At 43.3% G+C, this 17,057-nt stretch overlaps 1 protein-coding gene across 5 annotated transcripts in view; it reads right to left on the bottom strand.

The window, feature by feature from the left end:
- LOC112441406 (dynein axonemal heavy chain 11-like) overlaps positions 1-17,057 on the bottom strand; it is a 177,660-nt gene that overhangs the window by 146,636 nt on the left and 13,967 nt on the right. Inside the window, exons 2-5 of one of the 5 annotated variants that reach the window (XR_010108957.1) lie at positions 14,930-15,011; positions 7,984-8,079; positions 7,396-7,477; positions 5,031-5,992 (exon numbers count right to left, since the gene is read on the bottom strand). The gene's annotated coding sequence lies outside the window, so the exon portion shown is untranslated. Of the gene's footprint in view, positions 1-5,030; positions 5,993-7,395; positions 7,478-7,983; positions 8,104-14,929; positions 15,012-17,057 lie in introns of those variants that run through there. The other 4 variants (XR_010108958.1, XR_010108956.1, XR_003029306.4 and 1 more) reach the window with 4 other exon arrangements.

The following is a 17,057-nucleotide window of genomic DNA, read 5'->3' as shown; positions in this document are numbered from 1 at the left end:
CTTCTGGGAAAAGCTTGCAGTCCCTGTGTGGTTGAGACCACTATGTTGGAACCACATGGCCCCACCTGACTAATCCAAGGGTTCACACCTAACCCTTGAGGAAAAAAGATCTGTAGGATAAGTTGGTCCATCACATTTTTCTCAAGAATTTGAACTAAGAAACCAAGACTGAGAACGGTGAACCACACCATCAGGTAGTGCAGCCATTGAATGGATAAGATCATGTCTTCCCACAGTGGGCAAGTGAGTCACACGAAATGGGTCTGGGTCTCATTTGCCTGTGTAACTTTAAGTGAGTTCCTTGGTCTCCTTGAACCTGTTTCCTTATCTGTAATGTGGAGATAATACAGGTAACTATTCCGAAGTGATTTTTATGAGGATAAAATGAAAGTGTTTATAAAATGCTTATATAGCAAAAGTTCAATAACTATTAGCTATTATTATTATTACTAGTAGTGTTAATACTACTCTTGGCTATGGCTATTTTCAGCCTTGTGAGAGCAAAGGAAGCCAGTCACAAGAGACAGGCAATGCTAATCTGGCTTGAACATTGCCGAACACCAGGCACTGTGCTAAGTACTTGAGAGCTGTTAATCCACTGAAACCTCACAACACCCCCAGAGTCTGGCAATGTTCATTTCACCAGTGAAGAAACTGAGGCACAAACTGTGTGATTTGCCAAAAGTTTAGGAAGTGGCGATGACAAGAATGAACATTGACCTTCCGTTTCTGGGTCTATATTCTTAATCGCTCTGCAACTGCTCCATTATACAAATGAAAAAGCTGAGGCTCAGAGAAGATCATGCAGCTACCGAGAAATGGGAGGAAAAGGGAACCCCTGCACTGACCAAGAACCAGAGATCACGACTTGCGCCCCTAAAGTCCAACTCCGGTTCCTGCGAGGCCCAAGCTTCTTTGTGTTCCAGTGTGATGATAATCTGTTTTCGCCTTCAAATGACCCCCCTCATTTAGGCCACCTTGAGTTTTGTTTCCTTAGCTCTGACTAAAACAACAGGAACCGTGATGCGCTTCAGTCGCCCACATTAGAATCCTATATCCTAAACCTCTGATGAAGTGGTTCTGGTGCCAGGACAAGCATCTTGTCATGGGGATTACATCTCAAATGTCTGGTTATTCTAATGAAGCTCATTCTGCCCCTGTCCCACCTAATGATCACTTTTATACGGCATCCATGTTAACCAGAATAAACACTCAGCCCCTCTGCACAAAGAAGGCCTTGACAGAGAGGGTGGTCAACACATGGCCAGAACAAGATTCAGTGTGGATAATTCCCTTTTGAGAAAACACCCCCTTAGCCAGGAGTCACAAAATAAACAGAGACAGGGCAAAACCACGAACAAGAGAAAACTTGAAAGCCAAAATGTTAAGGACAGTGCAAAAAGAGTCTTCTAAATGAGGCCAGACTCAAAACTCAAGACCTCCTCCTTTGCCCTGCCTGTTTTTCCACCCATCACCTCCAACCCTCAAATTTTCCAAAAAAAACCATTAAAAAACCTATAAATTATTCCATCTGAGACCAAAGTTGTTCAAAGTAAAGAAAGAATGCAGCAAAGAATTCCAGTTGTCAAATATCTGAAGCTAACTAGTAGGCCTCAGTCATCTCCCATTTCATCTAAAGAGAAACCACCAGCCCCACACCCACACCCAAGAATCAACAACTGGGAAACAATATAATTGCCCATAAAACTTGTAAAGTCAACATGGATTTTAGAAGAAAAAAGAAAAAGAGAATGATCCTCTTTAAATAGGGCAAGAGCTTACAGTAAAGGCATGCTATTTGAGTTGATAGAGTGAAGCACAGTAACTCCAAAATCATATGGCTCCAGGCCCATATCTAGACACTGCCACATAGCAGCCAGTGACCTTGGGCAAGTGACTTTGCCTCTCAGTGTCTCCGTTTCTTCATCTGAATAATGGGGGTGATAAAAACAGAACCTGCTTCAGAAGGTTGCTAGGAAGACTCTTGCACAGTGGCATATTGAACACACTCCATGTATGCCCATTATTATTCTTTATAATAAATTTAATTATATAAATATTCATGTGATTATGATGGCATGTTTAGTTAGATAAGTAGAAGAACCAAAGGTGTCCTCAAAGGTGAAGCAGCATGTGTGACCCTGGCTTCTATGGAAACCTTAAAAACAAAATGGGGGCAATTCCCAGGTCCCCAGATTCTGGAATGTGGGGATTGTGAAGAGGGGAACATGAGCTTTCTACCGCAGTTTCCTTAGGTGTCATGGCTGCCTCACTCCAAGGCAAGGCTGTGGAATGGAAGAGGGAATGAAGGAGGATTAGTAGGAAGCACCTGAGCTAATACTGGCTGAGCACTTCTCCAGTGCCGAGTACGGGGCTGAGAGCCACACACATACACACACACATAAGCTCATGCAATCTCCATGATTCCGCAGTGAGGCAGGTATTATTAGATTGGTGCAAAAGTAATTTTGCACACTGGAAAGGCAGTAGAATCATGCCTTTCCAACCGTCCCCTAAAGTCTTAGCTCATTTCAGCGTGAGCTAATTTTTTTTTTCACCAACCTAATAATGTGGTTTTGGCATTGAAGTTTTTGCATTAAAAAAAAAAAAAAAAAAAAAAAAAGGCAAAAACCGCAATTACTTTTGCACCAAGTCATATTATCATTCCCATTTTACAGATGAGGAAATTGAGAGTTAGAGACATTCTGTGACTTGCTCAAGGTCATGTAGCCAGTAAGTAAAAGAACTGGGATTTTGATCAAATTAGCTGTCACTACTACACTGCAGTGTCTTCTGATAACATGCAGATATTTCCCTTCTCTGGGCCTCAGTTTTCTTCATCTACAAAATGGGGTTTGCGCTAAAGGCCTTTGTAGCACTCACATTCTATGGTTATAAATATTTTTAAGATGTCGTTCAGCCAGAATCACCATTTTCCAGCCAAGGGAAAGAGGAAATGGGCTGACATATGTTCCCTGTGCCTTTTCACAATTTTGTTTCTTGAGCTAATTACAAGTGGAACTGAATGGAGGATGATTCTGTAGCCAGTGAAACACAGGTGTCTCACAGGATGTCACATTGATGTCACACACCCACACTCGGCTTTATGAATGGGTGTGGAGGGCGAGAGTCTTGCCAGGAGGACTGACGCTGGTGTTCAGCACCTCGAGTTAGCAGGTGGACTCTGTTCTGTTGCTTTTGGTATTCCACCTCCTGTCCCAGCAAAAAGGTTATGGCCAAGCAGGGGTGGCCTCGTCATGCTGTGGTTCAAAGTACTAGCTTTGGAATCCACCAGCCTGAGGTCAGTTCTCTGTCCATTCGCTGACCAACTACATGACCTCAGACAAATCACTTCACCTGTCACAGCCTCAGCTTCACGACCTACAAAATGACAGTAGTGGTGTTTACTACACAGGTGTACAGAGGGCTGGATGTGATAATGCAGGTACATCAGTTAGCATAGTTCCTGACCCCAGGTCACCCTAAGTGAAAAGCAGCTCTCATTTTCAATGGATGATGCAAGAGCATTTCAGCACAGGAAGCCATCAAGCCTATCACAGCCCCAAAACATCAAGAGCATAGACTTAAAGATCAGCTGGAGATTAGAACGTACCCTCTCTTCACATAAAAGATGTCCAGGCCAAGCATGGTGGCTCATGCCTGTAATCCCAGCTCTTTGGGAGGCTGAGGTGGGCAGATCTCTTGAGCTCAGGAGTTCGAGGCCAGCCTAGGCAACATAATGAAACACCTTCTCTACAAAAAAAAATACAAAAAATTAGCCAAACCTGGTGGCACCCACCTGTAGTCCCAGCTACTCAGGAGGCTGAGGTGGGAGAATCACCTGAGCTGATAGTGAGTCATGATTGTGCCACTGCACTCTAGCCTGGGCAACAGAGCGAGACTCTGTCAAAAAGAAAGAAAGTTCAGATGTTGAGGCTGGGGTGGAATAAAAGCGTTGATCCTAATGAACATAATATTCCCAACCATCAAAAGTGAATAACTTGGGCAAACATTTCTTGTTATTCATGAAATGAACTCCACAGAGTGCTGCTGAAAATTCTGGAGGAAAGACAGTTTATCAGAGTGCCTGCAGGTCTGCCAAAAGCCTTCTCCAACATCTTGACTCTCAACCGCACATCCTTAGTTGAAAACACACCATTTAAAAAGCCATCTGAAAGGCTCTGGCCAGGAAAGGAAAGTCACTTTCCATGGATTAGCAAAAAAGAATCTACTTCTGACAGCCAAAGCCTCCCCACTACTCCTCTCACCAATTAGCAAAAATACAACCTTGATCTCTAAACCAAAATAAACTGCTTCCATTGTGTGGCTTTCACAAATGATTGAGCAAGATCAGCACCTGAAACCCCTTCAGGTATTGTATTAGTCTATTCTCATGCTGCTAATAAAGATAAAGACTTGCCTGAGACTGGGTAATTTATAAAGGAAAGAGGTTTAATTGACTCACAGTTCAGCATGGCTGGGGAGGCCTGAGAAAACTTACAATCATGGTGGAAGGGGAAGCAAACATGTCCTTCTACACATGGCAGCAGGAAGGAGAAGAATGACAGCCCAGCGAAGTGGGGAAAGCCACTTATGAAACCATCAGATCTTCTGAGAACTCATTCACTAACACAAGAACAGCAGCATGGGAGTAACTGCCCCCATGATTCAATTACCTCCCACCAGGTCCCTCCCACGACGTGTGGAGATGATGGGAACTACAATTCAAGATGAGATTTGGTGGGGACACAGCCAAACCATATCAGGTATGCTCTCCAAAGGGACAGACTCCAAGGCCATGTTTAACACTGCATATTAAACTCCTTAGGCTGCATCCTGGGAAAAGAATGAACCAGTATTAAAGAAGGATCTTTCAAACACTGAATCCTTCTTTGAAATAGCCAGTGGCAAAAAAAAAAAAAAAAAAAAGGAAGAAAAGTGCTCAACAAATGCACAGAAATGTGCACCATGGAAAGAACTCAATTGCATTGATACCCATATGAATGAAAAAGGGAGAAAGAACTCAGGAATTCAAACAAGAAAATAAGACAGTGTATTAATAATATTCATTGCATCATAACAAATTAACCCAAAGTTCAGCAGCTTAAAACAACAAATATTTATTATCTCACACAATTTCTATGTGTCCAGAATTCTGGAGCACCTTAGCTGAGTAGTTCTAGCTCATTCTCTCATGAAGTTGCAGTGAAGATGTTGGCCAAGGATGCCTTTATCTGAAGGCTTGACTGGAACTGATGGGTCTGCTTCTGGAGGCTCATGCACATGTTGTTCGTTGTTTTCAGGAGGCCTCAGTTCCTCCTCAATGAGCTACTTGAATATCTTCACAACATAGCAACTACTTTCCCCAGAGAAAATGCTCAAAGAGAGAGCAATGTGGAGCCACAATGTCTTTTCTGACCTTGCCTCCAGAGTAACTCACTGTCATTTCTACAATATTCTACTGTTTGCACAAATCAGCCCCATTTGATGTTGTCACTGAAACAAGAGATGCATATCAGGAGGCAAGGATCATTGGGACCATCTGCTAGCTATCACATAGAGCCAAATAGAAAAGAGGTTAGCTTACAAATAGATTTTAATTACTAAATTATGGCGTGATTGCAAATGGCAATTCAGCCAGGGAAAGTAATGATTTCTTAGGCTAGTAACGTCAGTCAAAGAGCATGCATGGTACTTCTAAGAGGGGAAAGGTAACATAAATGATACACTAGGTATTATTGGAATTATTTATTAACTACCTTTGTACCTCCTGATAGGACACATGAGGTGGAATAAGGGGGACAGTTCCATGTGCTGCTAATTAGATTACTACAACTGGAATGAAGACTGTTGAGTTAAGGAAAACATGAGGTTGGCGAGCTTTGACTTCTTGCCAAGGCCAAGGCAGCCTTGGCTCAGTTTGGGGCATTTCCTATCCAAGGCTGGATCCTGAGAAATGCAGGTGTGGAGTTACCACAGAGCTCAGAGAATCCTAACAGGAAAGGATAAAAATGCAATTCAGCAGGGACACTAATTGCAATAAGGTCCAGAAATTACAATAGAGAACTTGGGGGTTTTTTCAGAGCTCCTCTCCTGCCACCCCACAAACATTCTTCACTACAGTCCTTGCTTCTTCAACATCACAAGATTGCCAAACAATATACACTCCGTATTTCAGAGACTTTCTGCTTGCCTCCTGTCTTAAGCCATTTCAGAAATCAGCAAATATCTTGAGAGGGAAATTGATCTCGTATGGGATCAGTTCACTGCTTCTCCCTTCTCCCCGGGACCTTGGCCCCTCAACCTCTACATTGTGTCTTTCTAGCCCTGCAGGACAGCCAAAAATTCTGCCTCTTATTAGTAGCCCTTCTGTCCAGACCCTTTGCCTCAGTTCTCACCCCATACCCATAGTGGGCAAATGCCTCGAGGGGGAAAGTGGCTATAGAATGTCAACTATCCTATGTGATTCCCTCTTCTCTAGGATTTTGGCCCCTCAAGTCTTGGCGGCCTCTGAAGTTCTCTCTATATGAGAGAAGTTTATATAAAGATAAAGGTTTCATATATCTTTACAGGTTTTCTAGTTGCTCTTGGAAGATAAGTAGTCTAATTTGAGTTACTTCATTACCTTCAGGAGTATACTTTTAAATTTCCAGATATATAAAGTTTTTTATTTCCCATTTTGTTAGTAATTTCTAACTTCATAACATTATGTTGTCAGAGATTTCCTTGCAATCTGTTGAGACTTGCTTATGGCCTAGTACAAGATTTTTTTTTAATGTAAATACCCAATGTGTGCTTGAAAAGAACACACATTCTCTCATTGCTAAATGCAGAAATCTGTATATGCCCATTAGGCCAAGCTTTTTAAAATGTCTTTTTTTCAAATCACTTAATTTACATAAGTTATTGCACACATGAAAGTTTGAATAGCTCATCTTTCAGTCTGGTATAAAAGAAAGGATCCAGAGGTCAGAAAACAGTAAGAATTTTTGGTCTAATAATGAATCACTAACAATTGCTTCCATTCCTAAATTATTGTGTTGCCTTAGGGGAATTTGATGAACAAGGTTGGCAGCCAATTTAAATTTTAAAAAACACTTTTCAAGTATATCTTGACACATCCAGCAACACTTTTAATTATTAGAAACCTCCATTTCTGTCTCTGTTGGATATTCATAAAATACTTCTAAACCATCTAATTGATTTTGTTTTAAATGTTGAGTCCAAAATTTAGTCTTTCAATTACTTTTATGAAGCTTTAACTGCTCCTATAGGCATGGTAATATAGTAAGCCCCACATTGCTCTATTGAAACCATTCTGCTTACCAAAGTCAGAACTGTAACAACAACCTTAAATAGGAAAATTGTCTGTGACATTACATTGTCACAACTCACCATGTTTTATCTTCTGCTGTTACTATACAGCTGATCCATGAAGCAATGACAGAGCCTCACCCAGGTTGTGCTTGAGAATGGCCTGAAAATATAAGAATGTATTCACTTGCACAGTTTTAGACAAGTATATGAATGCTAGCCTAAATTGTTTGAAATATTAGTGTAACAGCCCACCTGCATAAGTCAATGAGACTTCCACCAGAATTTTAAATATATGCAGAGCTCTAGTCCAAAGTTTACATAAACCATGCAACATACAATAAAGTACCAACTGGTAGTGGTTTCCATTTGCTACATTTTGGTATATAATACATTTGAATCTGTGTTGTTTCTATTGTCTTTTTAATCAACTTTATTGAGGTATAATTAAAATGCAATAAAATATACCCATTTTAAGAATATATTTTGATTAGTGCTCTAAATAATTAAAAATTAGGCCAGGTAGGGTGGCTCGTGCCTATAATCCCAACTCTTTGGAAGACCAAGGTGGCTTGCTTAAGCCCAGGAGTTCGAGACCAGCCTAGGCCAAATGGTGAGATCTTGTCTCTACAAACAATTTAAAAATTAGCCAGACATAGTGGTGTGTACCTGTAGTCCCAGCTACTTGGAGGTTGAGGTGGGAGGATCACTTGAGCCTGGGAGGTGAAGGCTGCAGTGAGCTGTGATGGCACACTGCACTCCAGTCTGGGTGACAGAGCGAGACTGAGTCTTAAAAAAAATCAATTTTAAAAATGATGTTTTAGATTCTAATCTTCAGCATTGCCATTGAATCTAATCTTTTTCATCTTAAAAATATCCTCCCTGAGATTGGCATGACCAGGTGTTTTGAAATATCACAAATCTATAATTAAACAGTTTGGTACTGGAGCATTGTATTAGTTTGCTAGAGCTCCCCTACTAGAGTACCACAAACTGGGAGAAATGTATTGTCTCACAGCCCTGGAAGCTAGAAGTATGAAAGCAAGGTGTTGGTAGGGTCATGTGCCCTGTGAAGCCTTTAGGGAAAGGATCCTTTTTTGCCCCTTTCTAGCTTTTGGTGGTTGGCCAGCAATCTTTGGTGTCCCCAGGTTTATACAGGAATCACCCCAGTCCTCGGCTTTATATGGCTGTCTTCCCTCTGTGCATGTCTGTCTCTGTGTCCAAATTTCCCCTTTTTATAAGGACGCCAGCCATATTGGATTAGAGCCCACCTAATGACCTTACTTTAATTTGATTACCTCTAGAGAGACCCTATTTTCAAATAAGTTCAGTTACTGCAGTATTGGGGGTCAAGACTATAACATATGTCTTTTGGGGGACATATTTCAACCCATAACAACCACAAACGGCAGATGGGATAAAATCCTACCAGAAATTGACCCGAATACACACACACAAAAATAAAATCTCATAAATGTGGCATTTCAAACCAGGTAAGGAAAAATTGATTACTTAATACACGGTGTTTGAACAATCAGGTAGCCATCTGTTGTGTCGGCAATGGACTATTGTACCAAGACTTGATGCCTTGCACCTTGTATGCTTTCCAGGTCCTGATTTTTGTCCCTAGGGAGGCCTCACTGTCCTTAGGTTCTACAGAATACTCCTGTGTCCTTCCAGAAAATTTACCATTTTGAAAGGACTGGATTGAGTTGGGTTTTGTAGCTTGCAACTATTTTAAGGGCTGATGGCCTTCTAACTGGACATTCTTTCTCCTAGTGAGAAATGTATATGTTCTTCATAAAAAAGCTTTCCTTACTGTCAGCCTGCTTCCTTCCCAATTCCATCTGGTTTCTCACCTCTACCTGGAAGTAGGCTATTTGAAGTAAATTGGTTACTTCTGCATCTTTCATCATTCTGGGCCTCCCAGGAGAAGTGATCAGTCAAAGCAGAAGCTGTCCGTTGAGGGCCACTAGGAAGTCTGTGAAGCCAGCTAAGATCGCTGCTATTTTAAAAGCCAGACATCAAAGTATTTGGATGGAATCCAGCGTTTCCTGCCTCACTGCAACCTCCTTCCAGAAGAGAATCAAAATGTGGGGAAGAGGGAAAACTGCTCTAATTGAACCCCTAATTCCCAAAACTGCTATTGGACTCCTTGCTACAGAAAGGGGACTCCTTGGAACTGAGCTTATGAAAATATTTTTCTGAAAACCGATGAGACCAAGGGCAGTGCTAAAACCAGACAAAGTGTACATCAGGCCAGAGGCTCTAGTTCTCTTCCAGGCTTCCTCTCACATTTCCCAGTTTTGCTTTTCAAAGAGTAACAGTAATTCCCATCAATTATGTATCTTGCACATATACAAAAAGACTCACATGATTACATTATTTAATTCTTGCAACAGCCCCATAAGGTAGTTCAATTATTCTCATTTTCCAAATGAGGAAACTGAGTCTCAAGGAGTTTAGCTAAGTTGCCCAAGGCCACACATTTAGGAAGTGACATAGATCAGATTTGAACAGAAGGCTTGGCTGATTCCAGAGTCTATGCTCTTAGCCTCTACTCTGTAAGCCCCAAACCAAAATATCTAAAGACACCAGGGGACATAGACATGAGTGATGCAGACCAGGGTAGACGGTAGGGAGTGGCAGGAGGTAGAAAGGGGTAGGAGAACAGCAACCTGGAGAGCTTGGGCCCCATCTGCAGAAGGCAGCCTCTTTGCAGCAACAACCAGGCTGCCCTGTGAGAATGTGAGCCCAGCGTGGCCAGATTTTTCCATAGGAGAACATTGAAATCTGGATTTTATATAGAATCTTCCAACTTTTAGGTGTTGACTACTGATTCAATACTGATGTATAAGTATATATACTTATATCTATTATATGTATTAATTTATATTTATATAATTTATGTTTACATATTATATATAACATATATAATATTATATATATATAATATACAACATATATAATATATTATATAACATATATATTTATATAATATGTAAACATAAATTATATAAATATATGTTTTATATATATATAACATATATATATATAGTGCAAGTTAAAAAATAGGCATCTACAGCCCACCGTTAGACAGGAACTGTTATTTCCCACTCCCCATGCTTCCCATGGGAGGAACTTTAGCTAGACTACCCCCACTTCTCATCTTTTGCCTCAGATTGGTGAGTTTTGGAGAAAGAACTGGGCATGCTCAACTTATCTCCTTCCTCCTAGAGAGGCAGCCTGCCCATGGAGGGTGCATGGTCCCTGCTTCCCTGGAAGGGAAAGTCTGTCTATTTAGGGATGAGGCACCCACAAACCCACTTCCTTGCAAACAGAAAACCATGTTCTCCAAACTGCCTGGCTGGTGCATTACTCTTCTGTGGCTACTGTAACAAAGTACCACAAAATGGGTGGCTTAAAACAACAGAAATTTATTCTCCCACAGTTCTGGAGCCTAAAAGTCCAAAACTGAGGTCCCAGCAGGCTCATGCTCCCTCTGAAGGCACTGGGGAAGATCCTTCCTCATCAACTCCAGCTTCCGGTGACTCTGGCAATCCTTGACATCCCTAAGCTTGCAGCTGCATCACTCCAGTCTCTGTCTTAACCAGGTGTTCTCTCTGTGTGTCTCTGTGTCTGTCTTCCCTTCTTATAAAAACACTAGTCATTGCATTAGGGCCCACCCTAATCCAGAATGACCTTGTCTTAACTGATTACATCTGCAAAGACCCTATTTCCAAATAAGGTCACGTTCTGAGGTTCTAGCAGATATGATTTAGGGGCTATTCAAATCAATAGAATTGTTTTCACTTTCCCTTCTTAAGATGTGACATTTTAATCTCCACCTGTCTGATTCCCACATCTGTCTCTACACTGGTTCCAACTGGGAGAGTAAGAAAGGACCTTTGTTTCTTTATCTCCAAAAACCCCAGCAGCCATATTCGACATGAATGCCACCAATCTGCAACCTCTCAACTGCTCATTTCTCTCATCTCTCCTTTTTTCTCTTCTTCCTTCTCATTTCCTCTTCTCTCTCTTTCTTTGTGCTATTAACCACTCCTTTGCCAGTTAGATCTCTGCTGTATGCTGCCTTGCTATAGCGGAAAGGCTTTGAAGTTGTACAGACTTGGGTTCAAGACCCACCGCACAACCTACCTGTCCTTACGGCCTGACTCTTTGTAGATGTTCAGTAAAGGTGTGGGCTGAACCTGCCAATGGATGAGAGGCCTTGAGGCAAGTGCATTGCTCTCCTGTATCTCAGTTTCCTCTTTTGAAACATGGCAGTGTTAACAAACATCAAAAGGTATCTCTGTGCTTAGTGAAAAAGACTATGAAATAAATGGTTCTGTATGAGTGAGATCAAGGAGATAGGAGTGTCATATGGTGAAATTTTGCAGATGTTAGGAGAATTCACAGCAGCTCAGCGCAGGAAACAGAGCAGCCCTAGAGGCCTTCCAAGCTGAGCTCCAACATCGGGAGCTACTCCTGCCCATAGCATCTCAGCAGAGCCTGGCTTCCTTCCCTCTCCCTCTCCCTCTCCGTCTCCCTCTCCCTGTCTCCCCTGTCCCACCACATTTCCACTGCCTAATTGCCCACCCCACAACCCCCACTCCCACACATAGGCCATAGCCTCGTGGATTTCCAGCTATAAAGATCTAAGTGCTTGATACGATGTGGATGCTTATCTCCTCCAAATTTCATGTCAAAGAGTAATGTCCAATGTTTGAGGTGGGGCCTGGTGGGAGGTCTTTGGGTCATGGGGGCAGATAGCTTGTGAATGGCTTGGTGCCATCTCCTCATGATAGTGAGTGAGCTCTGGCGAGATCTGGCACTTTAAAAGTGTGTGACACCTCTCTACCCTCTTTCTTGCTTCTCCTCTCATCAGGTGACCTGCTCCCACCTTGTCTTCCGCCATGGTTGTAAGCTTTCTGAGGTCACACCAGAAGCAGGTGCTGGAGCCATTCTAGTAGAGACTGCAGAACCATGGGACAATTAAACCTCTTTTCTTTAAAAATTACCTAGTCTCAGCTACTTCTTTAGAGCAACGCAAAGAACGGCCTAATATGGTGCTATTGTGCTGAGTACTTCATACACTCCTGAGAAACAATTTGACTCTTCACCAAAGCCTTTGAAGCTGGAACAGGTGTGTGTTGCTGTCACATAAAATTCCAGATTGTTTGTTGTTATCGTTGTTGTTTTTAGAGACAAGGTCTCACTCTGTTGCCCAGACTGGAGTGCAGTCGCTAGATCATAGCTCACTGCAGCCTGGAACCCCCAGGCTTAAGCAATCCTCCCACCTCAGCCTCCTGAGTAGCTGGGACCACAGGTGCACACCACAATGCCCAGCTAAGTTTTACATTTTTGTAGAGACAGGGTCTCACTATATTGCCACCAGGCTGGTCTTGAATTCCTGGGCCCACTCGATGCTTCTGCCTCAGCCTCCCAAAGTGCTGGGATTACAGGTGTGAGCCACTGCACTTGGCCTCTACATTGTTTTTAAAAGTGATTTTTCTGGCCGGGCACCGGGGCTTGCACCTGTAATACCAGCACTTTGAGAGGCCAAGGCAGAAGGATGACTTGAGCCCAGGAGTTTGAGACCAGCCTGGGCAACATGGTGAGACCCCATCTGCACAAAAATTTAAAAATTAGCTGGGCATGGTGGTGCATGCCTGTGGTCCCAGCTACTTGGGAGGCTGAGGCGGGAGGATTGCTTGAGCCTGGGAGTTCGAGGCTGCAGTGAGCTATGATCATGCCACTGCACTCCAGCTGGGCAACAGAATCAGAACCTGTCTCTAAATAAATAAATAAATAAAAGTGATTCTTCTTCACTGAGACATGAACAAGAAAAAATGGAAATAATAGAAACCAGCACGAGGGCCTGAAGGAAGAGCAAAAAAGAATGGGCAGGAGATCCATTGGGGAGTTCCTGCAGAGGGGGAGCACTTTGCTTCTGGGGCTCCATGAGAGTCCATGCATGTCTCTGTGATGATTCCATCTTGGCTTCTGCAGGGCCAGGGCAGGCCTCCCGGAAAAGGTGTCAGCTGAGCCTGAGGATGCCTCTGCCATAGCGGGGTGAGCCGAGCATCCCAGTCAAAGAGAGAGGATTGTTTAAAGGTTTGGTGACAAGAAATCGCATAGCCTCCAAGCCACTCACAATGACTGAAGCATTGTGGAGGGAAAGGCCAAGTGGTGAGAAGTGGGATTTGGAAAGGGCGGTGGACATGTGTCATGTTGGGACCATCCCTCTTATACTGGAGAAAGTACGGCATTATGAGTCCCTCCCTCCTCTCCAGGGGAGAGGGCCAAAACTCCACCTGGCAGCCACCCTTGCAGCTGGAGCAGCCATGTGACATGGACTCCATCAAATAGATGCATGTATTCCAAGCACACAAAGTGAGGATAGCGGTGCTAGAAGGAGTGGGGCATTGGTGCAGATGGCAGAGCCTCAGCTGTGCAATCCCAGAATCATGAGTGGGAAAAGCAGGGTCTGTGCTGAGCACAGCAGCAGCAGCAACAGTGGGGTCTTCACTGGGGCACCCCTGTGGGATGGGTTGGGTCTTGCTTCTGGCTGAAATAGCCTCAGAGCCTGACACTCTCTGCCTTCCTTCTCCCTCACCCCCGAGATTCTTGCACTTTCTAATATCCTTTCATACATGCATTTTTCTGCTAAAATTAGTTAAAGTGGATTCTGCTGTTTCAACAAGAGCCCTGTTACAGTAATCAGTATCAGGAGTGGTCTGAGGCAGCCAAACACTCAAGGAAATGAAAATTAAGGATGAATTTTCTGGCATGGTTGGATCTGAAGTCAAGAGAACACAGTTAAAAATAGAGGATCAGGCTCTGACAGTGCATGTTCTTATGTGCGTAAATCCAGCCTCTGCACTATCACTGGGATGTCTGGAAACAAAATGTCCCTGGAAGGTAAGCTTTAGGGAACCCCATAGCCATCGTCCTCAACAGTGTGATGAGCATGCAGAATTCAAGGACCATGAGTGGTAGTGGTCAGTGGACGATGGTCTCCACTTCTTCATGCTTCTCCAAAAGGAGTATGCATCCTTGTCACAAAGGGATCATGCATGCATCCTGAGCCTGCAACTTCCCAGTGCTTCCCAGTAGGGTAAGCGGCTTTATCACCCTTATCCCATTAATGGTCTGACTCAAAGAAAACATTTAAAAACAGAATGTGGGCCGGGCAGTGGCTCATGCCTATAATCCAAGCACTTTGGGAAGCTGAGGCAGGCAGATCACGAGGTCAGGAGTTCAAGACCAGCCAGACCAACATGATGAAACCCTGTCTCTACTAAAAATACAAAAAAATTAGCTGGGTGTGGTGGCACGCACCTGTAATCCCAGCTGCTCCGGAGGCTAAGGCAGGAGAATCGCTTGAACCCTGGAGGCGGAGGTTGCAGTGAACGAAGATGGCACCACTGCACCCTAGCCTGGGCAACAGACAGAGACTCTGTCTAAAAAAAAAAACAAAAACCAGACAGTGTAGGCAACCCTTTGAGGAGTTTTGCTGTAAAGGGAAACAGAGAACAGAGCCCTGGCTGGAGGGGTCATTTTCATGGCCTTGGTCTTGAGAATCACCAATAAAGATGTAACTCTACTTCACCTGGAGGAAGACCGTGGTGATGCTAACTCTTCTTCTCAGCTCCGGCTCCACCCTTTTTCCACCCCTCTCATTCACTTTTTTGCTGGGGAAGAAGAAAGATCTCTGGTTGGAAATTTTGGGAGCAGTCGGTGGTATGCAGGTAAATGTTCAACAATTGGTTCTCTGGGGCAAAAGTTTCAATTTGCAGCATTTGATAACTTCTGTAGTGTAAAGATACCTATTTCAGCAGGGCTGAAATATCGGTACCAAGCTACCGACAAGGTAGCTGAGAAGGTCACTGAACCTGGAGCTGAGATATGCACAAGCCGGTGCTAGCCAACTCTGCTGAGAGTAGGCATTGCACCAGGATAGCCCAGCCCCTTTACTCCCTTTCTCCTTGGGAGCTGACTGCCTGCAGGAAATACACATTCTCCTCCCCATGCCCTACCACCACACACACCCACACACACACTGAGGGTCTTCCGGGGATAGTCCTGTGTGTGCAGAGGCCCAGGGTGGCCCCACACTGCTGGCGGCTGGGTATTTCTAACTCTGGGGTTCGGTAGTAGGAAATCTGCTTATCCACAGAAAAAAAAGGCACAATCTCCAAAAATCAGCTTCATCAGCAACAAAGGTGACATCTTGCTCTTCCATTTGCCTTACTCTTTTGTCCTATTTCTCAACTCGTTCAGAACTTGGCAAGGAAGAGTAATATTTTCTTGGGCCTCTTCACATTCCAACAGAAGGAAGAGAAAGGAAAGTACTCCTACAGGTGCGAGGGCATTAAAATCATTTTGTCTCCAAATTAAATTCTCTAGCAGTAAACAGGCATACATGGAAAATCCCAAGCCGTTGCCTAGAGGGTTAACCTTGTTATAGTATAATAATCTCTATAGTTTTAATTTCTCTGTGGCTTTAAGGATTAAATGAGATACTATATAGGAAGGATCTAACACAGGCCTGGCCTAAATAGTAAGTGCTCAATAAATGTTTGCTGAATTTTCCTCTAAATCTTGCATGACGAATTTTCCTCTAAGTCAACATCTTGCACTGTTCTTTTTCAAGTTGTGGAGGAGAAATTAAGCAACTTGTTTTCTGTTTTTTCAAGTTGACATTTCATGTTGAAGCCTTCACTGAATGAGTTATCATTTCTTGGGCCTTTGGGCGTTGCTCTCAAAACCAATAAATAACTCAATTAGGCTGCACGTGGTGACTCACGCCTGTAATCCCAGCACTTTGGGAGGCTGAGACAGGAGGATCACTTGAGCCCAGGAGTTTAAGACCAGCCTGGGCAACATAGTGAGAACTTGTCTCTACAAAAGAATAAAAATAGCCAGGTGTGGCGGCATGTGCCTGTAGTCCCAGCTACTTGGGAGCCTGAGACAGGAGGATTACTTGAACCCAGGAGTTGGAGACTGCAGTGGGCTATGATCATGCCACTGCATTCCAGCCTGGGTGACAAAGTGAGTCCGTGTCGGAAAGACAGAAAGAAAGAAAAAGAAAGAAGGAAAGAAAAGAAAAGAGAAAAAGAGAAGAGAAGAGAAAGGAAGGAAGGAAAGAAGGAAGGGAGGAAGGAAAGGGGAGGGAGAGAGAGAGAGAGAGAAAGAAAGAAGAAAAAGAAAGAGAAAGAAAGAAACAAAAAAGAAAGAAGAAAAAAGAGAGAAGGAAGGAAGGAAAGAAGGAAAGAAAGAAATCTGGGGCTTCTAATGCCATCAGTAAGTTAAATGAGCATGGATGAGATGCCATTCTATGCTCAGCAGAAAGGTAAATGGCAGTGAATTACATGACAACCTCCACTGTGCCCTGTGTGCACCTCCACAGCATCAGTGTTAGAGAGAACTGGTGCTTTTAGGTGAAGGACACGTGGGGGCAGCTGCCTGTTTTCCATGAAGCAGCCTGTGCTGTCACTGCACTACTCATCTTCAAATTAGAATCCGCACCAAGCTCGACTTTCCATGGAGCACCCAGTGACCTAGCCATTCCCTAGAAGGTTATTTCATATTTCATCGGCTTTCTATGCACTGGCTTCTAGTGCTCTATTTGTTAAAAAAAAAAAAAAAAAAAAATCAATCCCCAAAATGTACTCCCTCCCACCCCCAATAATTTCCATTCATATTGGACTTGATTATTTAAATTTAATTTGTTAGAA

The sequence above is a fragment of the Pan paniscus genome, chromosome 10, assembly GCF_029289425.2.
Source record: "Pan paniscus chromosome 10, NHGRI_mPanPan1-v2.0_pri, whole genome shotgun sequence".
NCBI classification, from domain to species: domain Eukaryota; kingdom Metazoa; phylum Chordata; class Mammalia; order Primates; family Hominidae; genus Pan; species Pan paniscus.
This window is presented reverse-complemented; position numbering and strand designations above follow the sequence as displayed.